The sequence below is a fragment of the Aquarana catesbeiana genome, linkage group LG04 (assembly GCF_042186555.1).
Source record: "Aquarana catesbeiana isolate 2022-GZ linkage group LG04, ASM4218655v1, whole genome shotgun sequence".
Taxonomy (NCBI): Eukaryota; Metazoa; Chordata; class Amphibia; order Anura; family Ranidae; genus Aquarana; species Aquarana catesbeiana.
The window spans coordinates 4,103,413-4,120,651 of record NC_133327.1 but is presented as its reverse complement, the minus strand read 5'-3'; the positions used below and the strand labels follow the sequence as shown (position 1 = coordinate 4,120,651).

General features: G+C 44.2%; 1 long non-coding RNA gene across 1 annotated transcript in view; it reads left to right on the top strand.

Moving 5' to 3' along the window:
- The first annotated feature begins 349 nt into the window (after positions 1–349).
- The window catches only part of LOC141139015 (uncharacterized), a 34,355-nt gene continuing 17,465 nt past the window's right edge, over positions 350–17,239 (top strand). The window contains exons 1-3 of the long non-coding RNA XR_012243703.1: positions 350–501; positions 13,555–13,698; positions 14,596–14,658. This is a non-coding gene — a long non-coding RNA (uncharacterized lncRNA). The remainder of the gene's footprint in view (positions 502–13,554; positions 13,699–14,595; positions 14,659–17,239) is intronic.

Sequence of the window (17,239 nt, the reverse complement as noted above, 5' to 3'; positions counted from 1 at the left end):
ACAATCATTAATTATTTACAGGAATAACTATTATTTTACATAACTTGGCCCCATAACCATATAATTAAGGTAAGTGCTGACAACCAGCCGAATTACCCTTAGGCCTTTGTCAATCTTTGAACAATCATGACTTGTTTATGGGATACAAGCCGAATAAAGGAATCTTCAGACTGAACCAATTTCCACATCGCATTGAGATAATCTTGACAAATCTTTATTGACTTGTTTCTTAACTCTCTTAAACCAATAACATATAAAGTATTTAAACAATCAGTCATTGTTTTGATGAGTTCCTAACCTATTGTGAAACTGAGAACTATATTAAAAATGTAAAAAAAAAAAAAATCAGTTCCTGATCTGTCCTAATTATCTCTGAGATTCAGGTATAAAATCCAGTTGCAGAATTGATAATCAGAGGTATATTCCCAGCAGACATGAAGGTGATGGTGGCATCTATCTTCCTTTTTCTGGGGACAGTCCTACTCCCAGCATTGACTGCAAGTAAGTGGATCTTTTTTATGACTACTATTCCTACTCTAAGCCTCTTATTTTATTCCTCCCTCCCTCAATTTATAAATATGTCCAATTATTAAAAATGTATCATAAATGCTGATTTAAGACCACAGCAAACTTGGTATGTTTATCTAGAACACCCATAATCTTAAACTTTAAAGCTAATTTCCAAGAAAACTAATGCAATTATCACAGTTCAATTTTCATTAGAAATCTTTAAAAGTAGCAAGTGGTCCTGTATACTCTAAGCAGGGCCATTTTTAGACAGGGAAAAAGGGGCAGCTGCCCTGGGCCCCATAATTGTTGTGGGGCCTAAAGCAGCTGCCTCATACTTGCCAACTATCCCAGTTTAAATTATTTCTTGAATTCTTCATCCCATGCTGTGTCCTGGTAGCTCAGTGTAAAGTTCTGTTGCTGCTGCCCAGCTCTGCCCTATTGCCATGTACAAATGACTCACCTGCAGACCCTGTGTTTACATGTACAGTAAATAACTTGCATTGATATGTAAATAGAAGGGGCATTCATATGTATATCATGTCCCCCTGAGGTGATATCTATCATCACTTCTGCTGAATGCTGCCCACTGGGGAGGTAAAGGAGCATGCTTGAAAGTCCTGCCCACAACTATAGTCATTAAGCCTAACATCAGCCTGTTCTGCAAAGGTAAGCAAATTGGAGGTGGAACCCTTTTTCTAAATGGTGCTACAGCCCCGTGAATTTTGGTGCATGTGAATACACACATCTCAGCAGATAAGTGAGGGTGTCATTAACAATTAATGTCACTGCTGTGTATCTGCTAAAGGACAGCATGTTTCTGTGGTGTCAGGAAAGTGATTTTGCATGTATTTCCGACACACACAAATGTGAACGCAGGCTAAATGTCTCAGTTACATTGGTGGTCAGTGTAAATCTTCTCTTTACATTGGGGCTTGGTGTACAATCCTTTCATTCACACCAGTGGCCATTGTGAATGTCCCCCTTACATCAGTGTAAATTCTTCATAACATTGGTGATCAGTGTACATTTCCCTTTACATTGGTGGTAAGTGCAGAATTGCCCTTACACTGGAGGGTCGGTGTAAATTCCCCCTTACATGGTAGTCATTGTTTATTTCCCCTTACACTGGTGGTTGGTGTAAATTCTCTTATTACATTGGTGGCAGTATAGTAATCCCTCTTTTCTATTGGTGGGTGGCATAAAATCCCCCGTTACATGGTGGTCAGTGTAATTACCTCCTCACATTAATGGTCAGTGTAAATCCACCATCACATTGGTGGTCATTGTAAATTCCCCATTACATTGGTAGAATCCTCCACTACATACTTGCCAAAGATTTCCAGCTTTGCTCTACATAATTAAAAATTTGCCACAGTGTGCTGCCTCCTAACCAACCCCATCCCCCCACCACTGCCACTGATCGCCATCAACCCCCAGCATTGCCACTGATTTCAGAAGTCCGAGGATCCCTAGGAGCTTTCTGTCTATTGATGGGTCCCCTCACCTCCCCAGTCCATGGTGTGCAGGCAGCGAGGAGATAATGTGCTGTAACCTTTAACAACCAATCAGTGAGCAGTAATGATGTGCACTAACTTCTTGCAACCAATTATTGAGTGGTAAGGATATGCAGTAACCAATCAACAAGCATAGATCATGTGCTGTAACCTCTAGAAAATAAACAGTAAGCCATAATGTGTGCTGTAACCTCTAGCAGCCAGTCAGTGAGCATTAATGATACACTGTAACCTCTGGCAACCAATAGCAATCGCTGCCTGATCTGATTCAGTAAACTGATTATGAGTCTAGCTACTATTTATTGTATGTCTCGAAGCATGTAGAGAGCAAAATTGCATGGAAGAGGGGGCCAAATAAAATGTTTGTCCAGGGTCCAGACAATATTAAAGACGGCCCTGACTCTAAGTACATGAAACATATTTGCTATAAGCCTTGTGCATTCCCCTGTACACCAGAAGAAAGGAACACTAGGAGATAATAAGGAGTGCTGGATGCTCATTAGCTGGCATAGAAACTGTAGACATGTGGAGAGAGCAGCGGGACAAGTTCATTACCTTGCTGTTGATTCTTCATCATCCAGCCACAGGTGAGAGCTAAGAAGGTGACCAGGCTACATTGCATAATTACAGTGAAGAAAAGAAGTATTTCATGCCCCTAAGGAAATGCTTTCTTGATCTTTGGCTGCTATTGGGTGCCCACCAGAGAACACATCCCACATCTACCGGCTAGTGCAAGTGGAATAAACAGACCACACACAAATGATGTCACAAATGCTAAAAGTCTTTACCCTGATAAGACAGGTTCACAGCATGACTCACCTCCTGTTATTCACCTTCTTCAACACATTTCTGCCCAGGAAAGGGCTTAGACATGGAGACACATCTGACTTGTATCCCAAGGAAAAGGCTTAATCATGTAGACATGTTCTCCATAATTAAACTCCTTCCTTGGGCGAAACACATTGGAGCAGATGGATGACAGGCAGAAAGTCAGGCTGTGAACTAGTCTTAGCGGATTAAAGCCTTTTAGTATTTGTGACATCATTGGTATGTGGCCCATTTATTCCCCTTTGCAGAAGAGAAAAGTCAAGTCACCAACCTCAATCTGTGTGGCAAGGCTGCATAACTCTCAGGGGTGGACGGTCCCTACATTTCAGCATTAAGTGTTTAAAGAGGAACTTCACCCTACCTAACCCTGGCCCTGTCTAAAAATGAAAAAAAGTATTAGACCATGGCGTACTGCCAAAGTTCTTCCTCTCTCATGCTGCCATCTTTAATGGAGATCTTACACAGCGCAAGTCATGCTCAGCCCCAGGTATCTGGCAGAGACCGGCATGTATGGGCATGAGCGGAGGATGAAATGCTATACAGAGACCTTTAAATTGGAGAGGGCTTAGAAATCACTTCTCTGGAGTGGAATAAGTTACTGCTTTGACTCATTCATTTGTATTTAGGATTTGAATTTATCAAAAAAAGGATTGAAAAAACGAGAGCAAAAAAACTAGAGCATAGTATAGCCTCATTGCTTTCAGGTACTTTCACTAAATTAAATGTGATACAGAGCCTTCTAAAGGAGGAGGAGGGGTCACTGCTCTGGAGAGAAACAAGTTACTGCTCTGACTCATTCTTTTAAGTGTGGTAAATTAAGCTTAAGCTATTGAGCTCTGTAAAGAACAGTCTTTTTTTTTGCCAGCAAAACCAATAAGGTACTATAAGCCTGGAAAAATAGAAAAAAAGTAGCCTGGAGGCCTTTCCAGCTGAAAAATAAATTTAAACTATTAATATGTACTTCTTTACCAAGCCAAGAAACTTAAATTGACATACATTTCTGAATGAGACAGAGCATTGTCCTTTACCCCTCATCCTGATCACAACAAACTGCTCTGTCAGAACTTTTAAATAGAGAGAAAGAGCCTAAAAGAAAACAGCTTCTAGTCACCCCATCATATAATAACTAGTACTTGTGATAAACAAATCACATGATACCAGTTCCCTTTAAAAGATGTACAACCAGGGGGCATGGCGACTGTGCTGTAAGATGGCTGCAGTTGCCTGAAGCTCCTTTCAGAAATCTGCAAATCCTTTATACAGATCCTTGGGGCTATATTCCCCGCAGACAGACGCCTAAAAGCTCTAGCTCATCTGCTTCTCCCTCTGCTGGCATGTCCCCTCCTAAAAGATCCGGAGCCATTGCAAAACTAGCTCAATACCGCCATGACGAGCGGGACCCGGGAGAGGAAGATGGCGCCGTACAGCCTCCCGTAACTGATGACCAGACCTCCGGAGATACAGCCAGAGTGCTGGAGGCCATTGCTCTCTGCCAATCCACCCTCACCTCCAGGATCGAGGAGGTGAAGATTGACATCTCCTTGATCCGGTAGGACGTTCACAAGCTTCGGGAGCGGTTGACCGAGACGGAGCGCCACGTTGGCCACGTGGAGGAGGGCCTGCATCCCCTTCAGGTCACCACTGAACAGCTGCAATACCAACTGAACATGGTTTTCTCCAAACAAGATGACATGGAGAACCGTCTCAGGAGATGTAACCTCCGTTTTGTGGGGCTCCCCGAGAAATCCGAGGGTGCCGACCCCCCCACATATCTAGAAAATCTGCTCGTCAAGACCTTTGACAGAGAGATCTTCTCCTCCACATTTGTGGTGGAGCACGCCCACCGCCTCACAGCAAAACCCTCGCCTGCAGGAGCCCCGCCGAGAACCTTTATTGCCAAGTTCTTGAACTACCGTGACCGAGATGCGATCCTTAGGCTTACACGTGAAAGAGGTAACATCCCTTTGGGTAACAAGACCGTTGCGGTATACCCAGACTTCTCCGGCGAGGTCCAAAAGAAAAGAGCGTGCTTCACAGAGGCAAAACGGCAGCTTCGCATACATCATCTGCCCTACGCAATGCTCTTCCCTGCATGACTCCGCGTGGTGAGCGATGGCAAGGTGCAGTTTTTCGAAGACCCGCAGGCTGTTCTCTCCTGGCTGGAACGACGCGGCACGCCCGACCCGGGCCCTGCATAGACCCTCACCCCACATGTACCGCTGCCTGAGGCTGGAAAACTGCTCCCTACGCTCTGCCTGCTATACCTTGCTGCCTCCGGGAACCGTGAGTTGGCCTTTTACACTGTACCATTTTACTTTTCTACACTCCTTACCCCCGACTGAGATCTAATGCCCTCTCCACTTCCTCCATATCCGCACTACTCGACATTGCCTTTCCCCCACCATTATGTCTGACTTTCTGGTCTCGGACGGCCCACTCGCGCCTGCAACCAATGGGATTGAACGCTCCCGTTTTATCGTGTGCTCTCCAGCTTGATAGCTCCCCCTTGACCTTGTTGGTCACCTTAAGACTGTGGCACACTTGCCACCCCTGACTACCACCTATCTACAAATGTTTCCCTGTCCAGCCTCTGCCTCCTCAACCATGACAGACGGCAGTGTGTTGAAACTGTCTTGCTGGCTCAGAGTTTACGCAGACAGTTTAGTTTTTGTTTTTACATATATTGTTTTTCCTCTTCCTTTTGATGTCCACATTGATATACCATACTACGCAGTTGATATTGATGGGTCTGACTTCTCTCTTCGGACGTAAAACATCCCAGATTAGGGTGTGGTGGCCCCATGCTCATCATGGTTTCTTATCACAGGCCTGGATCCCCCTGGTGGCTTCCACGCCCCATGGGTACCCAGTACACACATATACTTTGTTAGAAATTGTGTTAAGATGTATGTACTGTTTTCCATTGTTTTTTGTCACCCCCTGGGAGTCCGACTGCATCCACTAGCCCCCTCCCATATGCTATGGCTTCACTTAAAATTTTAACCTGGAATGTCCGGGGCCTCGTTGAGAGGGCTAAACAAACCACGGTCCTTTCACATCTCAAATCCCAACAGGCAGATATTTCTATAATTGTTGAAACTCACCTTGCAGGTCAGAAACAGATGTATCTCAAAAAGCCGTGGGTGGGCTGGCTATACCAGGCCCCGCACACCTCTAACTCCCGTGGGATTGCAATTCTTATTGCCAAAATGGTGCAATTTCAGCTTCACACCCTGCAGTCGGACCCCCAGGGTTGGTCATTGTTTTTGCATGCTACCATAGCGGGCCTGGAGATCCTCCTTATGGCCTTCTAAATCCCCCTCCATTTCCATTTGCCATGCTACAGCTGGGTGTCGCTTTCATGTCCCAACGCCCCTCAGTGCCAGCAATTTGGGCAGGGGATTTTAACATGGTCATAACCCCACATCTAGATAGATTGAGCCCTGCAAACCCCCCTCCTTCTACACCTAACACCACTAGATTTGGAAAATTTCTCACAGAATTTGCCCTAACTGACACATGGACACATATATATCCGTCACAACCAGGTTTCGCCTGTTTCACTCCCTTGCGATCATCTATGTCCCGCATAGACTTTACTTTCCTTGCTCTCCCTCACCTCCTCGACGTAGATTTTTAAGCCAGAGTGCTCTCCGACCACTCTCCATACTGGATCAAACTATGGCTACCATCTCCCCCAACTGCCCGGATCTGGAGGCTGAATCCTTTTTGGCTCACCATCCTCCCTGATCTGGACACCATCCAGCGTGAGTGGGGTCATTATTTACGTACAAATGATGGCTCTGCCCTGGTCGGATCCATATGGGAGGCCTTCAAAATACACGCCCTTATGATCCTCTCCACGCGTATTAATCGACACAAGGTCAACTCCAAACAGTTGCTCTGCCAGGCAGAGGATCACCTCAACACCCTAGAGCAAGCCTTTCAAAATAACCCAACAGCCACCAACGCCTCTCTTATACACATACAGTCCAGGCTCACAAATCAGCTACACTTTGAGAAGGCTAAACAAGATATTTTTTTCAGTAAGCAACGCACCTTTGAGCATGGTGAAAGAGCTGGCAAGCTCCTTGCCTACATGGCCCATCTAGATCACAAACCCCCGATAGTGGTCTCTTCTTAATCGACCCCTCGGGGCCAGGATAACAGATCCTGACCAGGTGGCTGAGTTTAAGTCCTTCTACTCTGAACTTTATTCTTCCACCTCCCAACACTCCCAGCTGAGCTCTCAGCATTGCTACAGGACATCGACTTCCCTACACTCTCAGCCCCACAAATCACCCAACTGAAAGCACCTATCACCACAGAATGCATTGCAGAGGCTCTGGCTCTATTCCCTACATCCAAGGCACCTGGTTCCGACGGGCTTCCCCTTGAGTTCTACAAACAATTTAGTGAGATTCTAATCCCCAAGCTCTGCAACCTATATACACATATATTTGACACAAACACTCTCCTGACATCCACGAGCGAAGCCCTTATTGTCCTCATACCTAAACCGGGCAAAGACCCGCTCTTCCCCGAATCATACAGACCCATATCCCTCCTCCAACTCGACGTCAAGGTACTGGCCAAAATTCTGGCCCTACGCCTTAATAAAGTAATCTCCAGCTTAGTGCACCCCGGCCAGACTGGCTTCATGCCAGACAAAAACATGGCCTTTAATCTTAGACGGCTCCACATGAATCTCCAATCCCAACAGACAGATATAGGCACCAGAGTAGTGGTCAGTTTAGACGCTGCCAAAGCGTTTGATTCTGTGGAGTGGAGCTATTTATGGGAGTGTCTGAGAAGATTTGGCTTTGGCCCAAAATTCATAAAATGGCTCCAGCTTCTTTATCAGGCCCCCACAGCCCGTATTCAGGTAAATGGTAGAGTCTCTCCCTCCTTCCCACTCTCTCGCGGCACGCGGCAGGGTTTCCCTATCTCACCTTTGCTCTATGCCCTTGCGGTAGAACCCCTTGCCCTTCGATGCCATCCCGACATTAAGGGCCTCCGTTGTGGCCAGATAACAGAGGTAATAAGCCTCTATGCTGACGACATTCTCCTATACCTCGCCGATGCAGGTCCCTCACTCCAGACTGCTATTCATGTTATTACAGCCTTCGGGGCATTCTCTGGGCTTCAGATAAACTGGACTAAGTCCCAAATCCTCCAATTAGATATAGGCGCCCCTACGGCCGACCAAACCGCTCTCCCCCTGGTTAGAGCAAGCACCATCAAATACCTGGGTATTCACATCTCCCAATCTCTCCTCGATTTTATTACCCTTAACATTGAGCCACTATTCACCACACTAAAGATCAAAACGCAGATATGGTCCCAATTCCCCTTAGGGGTTATGGGCCGAATTAGCCTGGTGAAAATGATCCTTCTTCCCAAATTACTTTATATATTTTGGCAGGCCCCAGTATACCTTCCTGTGCATATATTCAAATCTATGGAATCTATTCTTAAAACTTTCATATGGGGCTACTCCCATCACAAGTTGTCGTGGAAGGTCCTGAAATGCCCGACTAACCTAGGCGGCACTGCGCTCCCTGAACTCTCTACATATTACACAGCTTCTCAACTCTCTCACTTCTTCCATTTCAACCACTCTGACAGAACTCGCTATTGCCACATGGTCTGCTCACAACCCCCTGGCCCATTGTCCCATCCCTTTCAGATCCTGTTCTGCGGACCCCGTGGACCACCCCACACCGGCGACGGGAGACACATGTTGCTACACCACTGCAAGATCTGGCGAACTGCCATGTGCCTGGGTCGAGCACCCTCCCCTCACTCCCACACTCCTCTTTGGGACAACCCAAATTTGCCTGAACTTGCCTCCATCCCTGACCACGGTCTGTGGGTCGACAGGGGCATTATCTACCTGTCGCAAGTTGTAGCTCACGGGTCAGTTAAACCTTTCCAAATACTCAAGGACAACTTTGCTTTACCAAACCACATGTTCTTCCGCTACCTTCAACTCCGGCATGCACTCAACACACAGTTTGGCAAACTCGGCGAACTCCCACCCGAAGTCTTCTGGGACATCTGTGTGTCCCAGAAGACATGTTTCATATTCCCATTGCACATGTTCCTGGTATAAGCTCTAAAGTTTGGGTGCTGCAGCAACAACCGGTGGGATACTGGTTCAAGTCACAATGTAGATACTTGCCAGCACACAAAGGATCAGCACAAGGTGGCGTCCAAACGGTTTAGTTTATTGCATGATCACAACACGAAGAGGTGCAACGTTTCGGAGTCACGCAGAACCTCTTCATCAGGCATGTGATGATGTATTAAACTAAACCATTTGGGTGCCACCTTGTGCTGATCCTTGGTGTGCTGGCAAGTATCTACATAGTCCCAAAAGACAGCCGGCCATTCCCATGCACAGTAGGAAATGGGCAGTGAAGCCGCAAGGCTCCACTGCCTGTTTCCCTTAATTAGAATGGCGGCGCCTGCACCCTATCCGATGGACAGATCAGCCTCGGGGGGGCGACATCGCGGGCTCCATGGACAGGTAAGTGTCCTTATTAAAAGTCAGCAGCTACAGTGTTTGTTGCTGCTGACTTTAAAAAAAAAAAAAAATTGCAGGTGGAACACCGCTTTAACCGCACCAGAAAATAGTCAGGTCTCCAGGTCGCCTGTGGTGCATGGTAGGACTGTGTTAATATCAATAATGGCTGGACAGAAATATAAATCTTTTTTCAGCTAAAACACCTCCCATATACTGCATGTATTTCTTTTGTGAATGTAACTCTTTGCCTGGAGTTCAACCTTATCATTTCTCTCCTGAGAAAGAGGTAAAAAGTTAATTCCTGAAATAAAATTACCATTTTAAAAACTCTTTTTGCTTTGGTTGTAATTAAATTAAATGCTATTTAAAAATAAAAAAAGTGTAAAAACGAAAAAAACAACAGCAACAAAAAAAAGATGTACAACCGATTGGCTCAGTTGGTTTAGCACACCAGTGTGTGAACATATACTTAATCAGGGCTCTTTGTCAGCAGGAACGCAGGGAAACGCAGTTCTGCCACCTCCAGCACTGAATGTATCTAATGGCAGGGGGTGCTGGGGTGTGCTGGAGGGTCCATTGATGTTGGCTGCTGGTGGATTTATTACTACTTGGGGGAACTATTTTTGAGGGATGAGTCTATTGTTGCTGGGGGGGGGGGTTTCTTATGTTGCTCGGAGGTCAATTGTTGCTGGGAGGAATCTACTGTTGAGGGTGGGGTCTATTGTTGCTGGCTGCTGGAGGGTCTATGAATAATGGCTGTTGGGAGATCTATTTTTGCTGGCAGGGGCTTTTGTTCCTGAGGTGGATCTGTTGTTGTTAGGGGATATTTTCTTGCAGGGGGTCTGTTGTTGTTGGGGGGAGGGGGACAGGCTCTATTGTTTCTGGAGGGATCTATTTACTGGGATCTTTTACTGTTTTTTCAAATTATCCCTAACAAACTCCATACAAATTACTTAGCACCACAAACTGATTCTTGGTTCTGTTTTCTCTAATAGGGGCAGTACTGGGAGGGGGTAGGGGGTGGAACCAAGGAATTTTGCTAGGAGGTGGGTAGGGGCAGAGACAAGGGGTGACTTGGAAAAGGGGAGTACCTGTACCTATTCTCTGAGAAAAAAAAAAAGCCCTGTACATAAATAATCAGTTCACATATGGATGCATGCTGCCTCTTGTGCAGGACATATCATCCTGTGCAGGAGTACCCGAGCCGTGAATTTTCTATAATGTGTACATTGGTGGTGTCAAACATGCGGCCCAGGAAAAGCTCCTCTGTAGCTCACTAAGGATCTCCTTCCCACAACTTCACTGGACAAAAGAGACCTTTTCCAGGCTGCGGGGAATAACGGATGGCTGTATACAATGATGTGGGAATTAATACAGCTGCAGGAAAGGACAGATCCATCACCTGTGTGTCACAATTGACACACCCACCCACCACCTATCACTATCCACAAGGGGCAAGCAACAGGAATGATTGACAGGTGGTGGGTGGACAGATATATCAACATAGCTTTGACATACAGAGTGATTCAAATTAACGTGCTTGTGCATGTCAGAACCATTGAAACTGTTACATATTTACATAGTTACATAGTAGGTGAGGTCGAAAAAATACACAAGTCCATCAAGTCCAACCTATGTGTGTGATTATATGTCAGTATTACATTGTATAGTGGGGCAAAAAAGTATTTAGTCAGCCACCAATTGTGCAAGTTCTCCCGCTTAAAAAGATGAGAGAGGCCTGTAATTGTCATCATAGGTATACCTCAACTATGAGAGACAAAATGTGGAAACAAATCCAGACAATCACATTGTCTGATTTTTGAAAGAATTTATTTGCAAATTATGGTGGAAATTAGGTATTTGGTCAATATCAAAAGTTCATCTCAATACTTTGTTATATATCCTTTGTTGGCAATGACAGAGGTCAAACGTTTTCTGTAAGTCTTCACAAGGTTGTCACACACTGTTGCTGGTATGTTGGCCCATTCCTCCATGCAGATCTCCTCTAGAGCAGTGATCTTCTGGGGCTGTCGCTGGGCAACACGGACTTTGAACTCCCTCCAAAGGTTTTCTATGGGGTTGAGATTTGGAGACTGGCTAGGCCACTCCAGGACCTTGAAATGCTTCTTACAAAGCCACTCCTTCGTTGCCTGGGGGGTGTGTTTGGGATTATTGTCATGCTAAAAGACCCAGCCACATTTCATCTTTAATGCCCTTGCTGATGGGAGGAGGTTTGAACTCAAAATCTCACGATACATGGCCCCATTCATTCTTTCATGTACATGGATCAGTCGTCCTGTTCCCTTTGCAGAGAAACAGCCCCAAAGCATGATGTTGCCACCTCATGCATTACAGTAGGTATGGTGTTCTTTGGTTGCAACTCAGCATTCTCTCTCCTCCAAACACGATGAGTTGTGTTTCTACCAAACAGTTCTACTTTGGTTTCATCTGACCATATGACATTCTCCCAATCCTCTTCTGAATCATCCAAATGCTCTCTAGCAAACCTCAGACGGGCCCGGACATGTACTGGCTTAAGCAGGGGGACATGGCTGGCACTGCAGGATCTGAGTCCCTGGCGGCGTAGTGTGTTACTGATGGTAGCCTTTGTTACATTGGTCCCAGCTCTCTGCAGGTCATTCACTAGGTTCCCCCCTCCCGTGTGGTTCTGGGATTTTTGCTCACCGTTCTTGTGATCATTTTGACCCCACGGGGTGAGATCTTGCGTGGAGCCCCAGATCGAGGGAGATTATCAGTGGTCTTGTATGTATTCCGTTTTCTAATTATTGCTCCCACAGTTGACTTCTTCACACCAAGCTGCTTGCCTATTGCAGATTCAGTCTTCCCAGCCTGGTGCAGGTCTACAATTTTGTTTCTGGTGTCCTTCGACAGCTCTTTGATCTTCACCATAGTGGAGTTTGGAGTGTGACTGTTTGAGGTTGTGGACAGGTGTCTTTTATACTGATAACAAGCTCAAACTGGTGCCATTAATACAGGTAATGAGTGGAGGACAAAGGATCCTCTTAAAGAAGAAGATACAGGTCTGTGAGAGCCAGAAATCTTGCTTGTTTGTAGGTGACCAAATACTTATTTTCCACCATAATTTGCAAATAAATTCTTTCAAAAATCAGACAATGTGATTGTCTGGATTTGTTTCCACATTTTGTCTCTCATAGTTGAGGTATACCTATGATGACAATTACAGGCCTCTCTCATCTTTTTAAGTGGGAGAACTTGCACAATTGGTGGCTGACTAAATACTTTTTAGCCCCACTGTATATCTCTGTATGTTGTGGTCGTTCAGGTGCTTATCTAATAGTTTCTTGAAACTATCGATGCTCCCCGCTGAGACCACTGCCTGTGGAAGAGAATTCCACATCCTTGACGCTCTTACAGTAAAGAATTCTCTACGTAGTTTAAGGCTAAACCTCTTTTCTTCTAATTTTAATGAGTGGCTAAAAGTCTTGTTAAACTCCCTTCCGCAAAAAAGTTTTATCCCTATTGTGGAGTCACCAGTACGGTATTTGTATATTGAAATCATATCCCCTCTCAAGCGTCTCTTCTCCAGAGAGAATAAGTTCAGCGCTCGCAACCTTTCCTCATAACTAATATCCTCCAGACCCTTTATTAGCTTAGTTGCCCTTCTTTTACTTGCTCCATTTCTAGTACATCCTTCCTGAGGACTCGTGCCCAGAACTGGACAGCATACTCCAGGTGCGGCCAGACCAGAGTCTTGTAGAGCCGGAGAAGTGTCGTTTTATCTCTGGAGTTGATCCCCTTTTTTAATGCATGCCAATATTCTGTTTGCTTTGTTAGCAGCAGCTTGGCATTGCATGCCATTGCTGAGCCTATCATCTACTAGGACCCCCAGGTCCTTTTCCAACTGTAATGTGCTCTACATTATATCTGGTGCTGTGAAGGATAGGTGTTTGAGTAAGCAGGAATGATTGTAATGGTGGGCACAGGCAGTGAGATTGAGAAAAAGAAGGTGAAGATGAACCGTAGATTTGAGTAATCAAAAGTTTGTAGTTAACAATGTCTTTTTACTATGTATATCCATTAAAGTGTTGTCAATGGATGAAGGTGTGATCACCATTGGGCCCATTTTTGTATAAGAGCTTGTAATGCCTGGTGTAGAGTCACTGACGGTTCCTCTTGGTCTTCTTTTCACAGTCAGTTTTCCGGAGTGCCCACTCTGGAGTGGAATCTGCAACTTGGAGTCAGTTACAGATGAATGTGGGCCAAATCGTCCCTGTCCCGGGGGAAGGCAGTGCTGCAGTCAATGCGGAATGAAATGTGTTGGTCCATCTGCACCAGGTACAAAAGCTAAGATAGCCCAGTGATTACATAGTCACATAGTAAGGTTGAAATAAGACATACTGTAAGTACATCTAGCTCAACCTATAGAAGAAATAAATAGAAAATAGTAACCCTCCACATACACGATCCTATAGCCACAATTGGTCAGAGGAAGGCAAAACCCTTAGGAAGCATGGTCCAATTTACTCCAGTGGTGGAAAACGTTTCTTCCTGATTCCCCAGGAGGCAATCGGATATTCCCCAGATCAACTACCCCTGGTGTTATTACCTCTAAATGTTAGTATCCAGTTCTATTTGGACATGTAGGAATACATCCAACTCTTTTTTAAAACAATCTGCTAAGCTGGCCAGAACTAGTTCTTGAGAGAGTCTATTCCACATTTTCACAGCTCTTACTGTGAAGAAGTCTTTCCAGATGTGAAGGTTAAACCTGTTTTTCTCCAAACAATCATGTATGTCATAACTGCCACACCCACCCACCCCCTATCACTATCCACAAGGGACAAGCTGCGGGAATGGTTGACAGGTGGTGGGTGGATAGAATTATCAACATAGCTTTGGCATACAGAGTGACCCAACGTGCCTATGCATGTCAGAGCCATTGAGACTGTAATGTGCTCTTCATTATATCCGACTCTGTGAAGGATAGGTGTTTGAGTAGGCAGGAAGTATTGTAATGGTGATAAATAAAGAGATAAAAAAGGTGAAGATGAACAGTAGATTTGAGTAAGCAAAAGTTTGTAGTAAACAATGTCCTTTTACCATGTATACCCATCAAAGTGCTGCCTGCCCATGGATGAAGGTGTGACCACCATTGGGCCCATTCTTGTATATGAGTATGTCATGCCTGGGGTAGAGTCACTGACTGTCTCTCTCTCTGTCCTCTTTTCACAGTCAGCTTTCTGGAATGCCCACTCTGGAAGGGACCCTGCGAGTGGGAGTCAATAATAGATGAATGTGAGCCAAATCTGCCCTGTCCCTCGGGACAACTGTGCTGCAGTCAATGTGGATGGAAATGTGTTGGTCCAATTGTAACATGTACAACTGCTAAGATAGCCCAGTGATTATATAGTCACATAGTTACTAGGGTTGAACAAAAAATACACAAGTCCATCTAGCTCAACCAATAGAAGAAAATAAATAAAAAGAAAACAGTAAACTTTCATATACACAATCCTATGACACAGTTGATCAGAGGAAGGCACAAAACCCTTAGGAAGCATGGTCCAATTTACTCCAGTGGTGGAAAGCATTTCTTCTTGACTCCAATTGGCAATTGGATATTCCCCGGATCAACTACCCCTGGTGTTACTACCTTTAAATGTCAGTATCCTGTTGTATTTGGACGTGCAGGAATACAACCAACTCTTTTTTTAAAAAACACAATCTGCTGAGCTGGCCAGAACTAGTTTTTGAGAGAGTCTATTCCATATTTTCACAGCTCTTACTGTGAAGAAGACTTTCTTTATGTGAAGGTTAAATCTGTTTTTCTCCAGACGTAAAGAGTGTCTCCTTCTCCTGTGTAATGACCTAAAAGTGAATACCTCTACACCAAGTTTACTATATGGATTTACTATATGGACCACTTACAGTATGTATTTATACACAGTGATCATACTGTATACCTCTTATGTATTTACTCATAGTGATCATATCCCCTTATGTATTTATACATGGTGATCATATCCCCCCTTATGTATTTATACATGATGATCACATCCCCCCTTATGTATTTATACATGGAGATCATATCCCCCTTATGTATTTATACATGATTAATATACCCCTCCTTATGTATTTACTGTATACATGGAGATCACACCCCCCTTATGTACAGTATTTATACATGGTGATCATATCCCCTCCCTTATATATTTATACATGGAGATCATACCCCCTTATGTATTTATACATGGTGATCATCTCCCCCTTATGTACTTATACATGGAGATCATATCCCCCCTTATGTATTTATACATGGTGATCATATCCCCCCTTATGTATTTATACATGTGATCATATCCCCCTTATGTACTTATACATGGAGATCATATCCCCCTTATGTATTTATACATGGTGATCATATCCCCCCTTATGTATTTATACATGGTGATCATATCATATCAATTAGGCCTTAGGCACTGGTGCTGGTGCCACAACACTGCAACCCCTCACAGATACTCTAGTTGGAGCGCAGGAATGAGCCCTGCTGCAAAGTATTGCATCAAAAATTGTAATTACAAGCCCCTGTTGAACAGGGGCTGAAAAATTGGGCCTTAGCCACTGGTGATGGTGCCCAGAACCAAAAATGTTCTTACAAGCTATCAGCATGATCATTGAGGAGGAAGAGGATAATTACTCAGGAAAGTCACTCAGCATCAGCATAGGCAGTCTTTGAAGGGATCTGAGATTTCATGTACAACCATAGTGATCACATCCCCCCTATATATTTGTACATGGTGAATGTGATCATATCCCCCCTTATGTATTTATACATGGAGATCATAACCCCTTATGTATATATACATGGTGATCATATCCCCCCTTATGCATTTATACATGATGATCATACCCTCCCTTATGTATTTATACATGGTGATCATATCCCCCCTTATGCATTTATACATGATGATCATATCTCCCCTTATGTATTTATACATTGAGATCATATCCCCCTTATGTATTTATACATGGTGATCATACCCTCCCTTATGTATTTATACATGGAGATCATATCCTCCCTTATGTATTTATGTATGGTAATCATATCCCCCCTTATGTATTTATACATGGTGATCATACCCCCCCTTATGTATTTATACATGGTGATCATATCCTCCCTTATGTATTTATGTATGGTAATCATATCCCCCCTTATGTATTTATACATAGTGATTATACCCCCCCTTATGTATTTTTACATAGTGATCTTACCCCCCTATTATGTATTTATACATGGTGATCATACCCTCCCTTATGTATTTATACATGGTGATCATATCCTCCCTTATGTATTTATACATGGTGATCATACCCTCCCTTATGTATTTATACATGGAGATCATATCCTCCCTTATGTATTTATACATGGTGATCATACCCTCCCTTATGTATTTATACATGGTGATCATATCCTCCCTTATGTATTTATGCATGGTAATCATATCCCCCCTTATGTATTTATACATGGGGATCATACCCCCCCTTATGTATTTATACATGGTGATCATATCCTCCCTTATGTATTTATACATGGTGATTAGGGATCATATCCACCTTACCAACCGCTCAGTGTCTGCCAACCCTCTACTTCAATCCCTACACTGGCTCCCAATCACCCAGCGAATTAAATTCAAAATTCTAACCACAACATACAAAGCCATTCACAACTCTGCCCTGAGCTACATCACTAATCTTGTCTCCAAATATCACTCAAATCGACCTCTCCGCTCTTCTCAAGACCTCCTGCTTTCAAGCTCTCTCATCTCCTCCTCCCATGCTCGTCTCCATGATTTCTCCAGAGCCTCACCCATCCTCT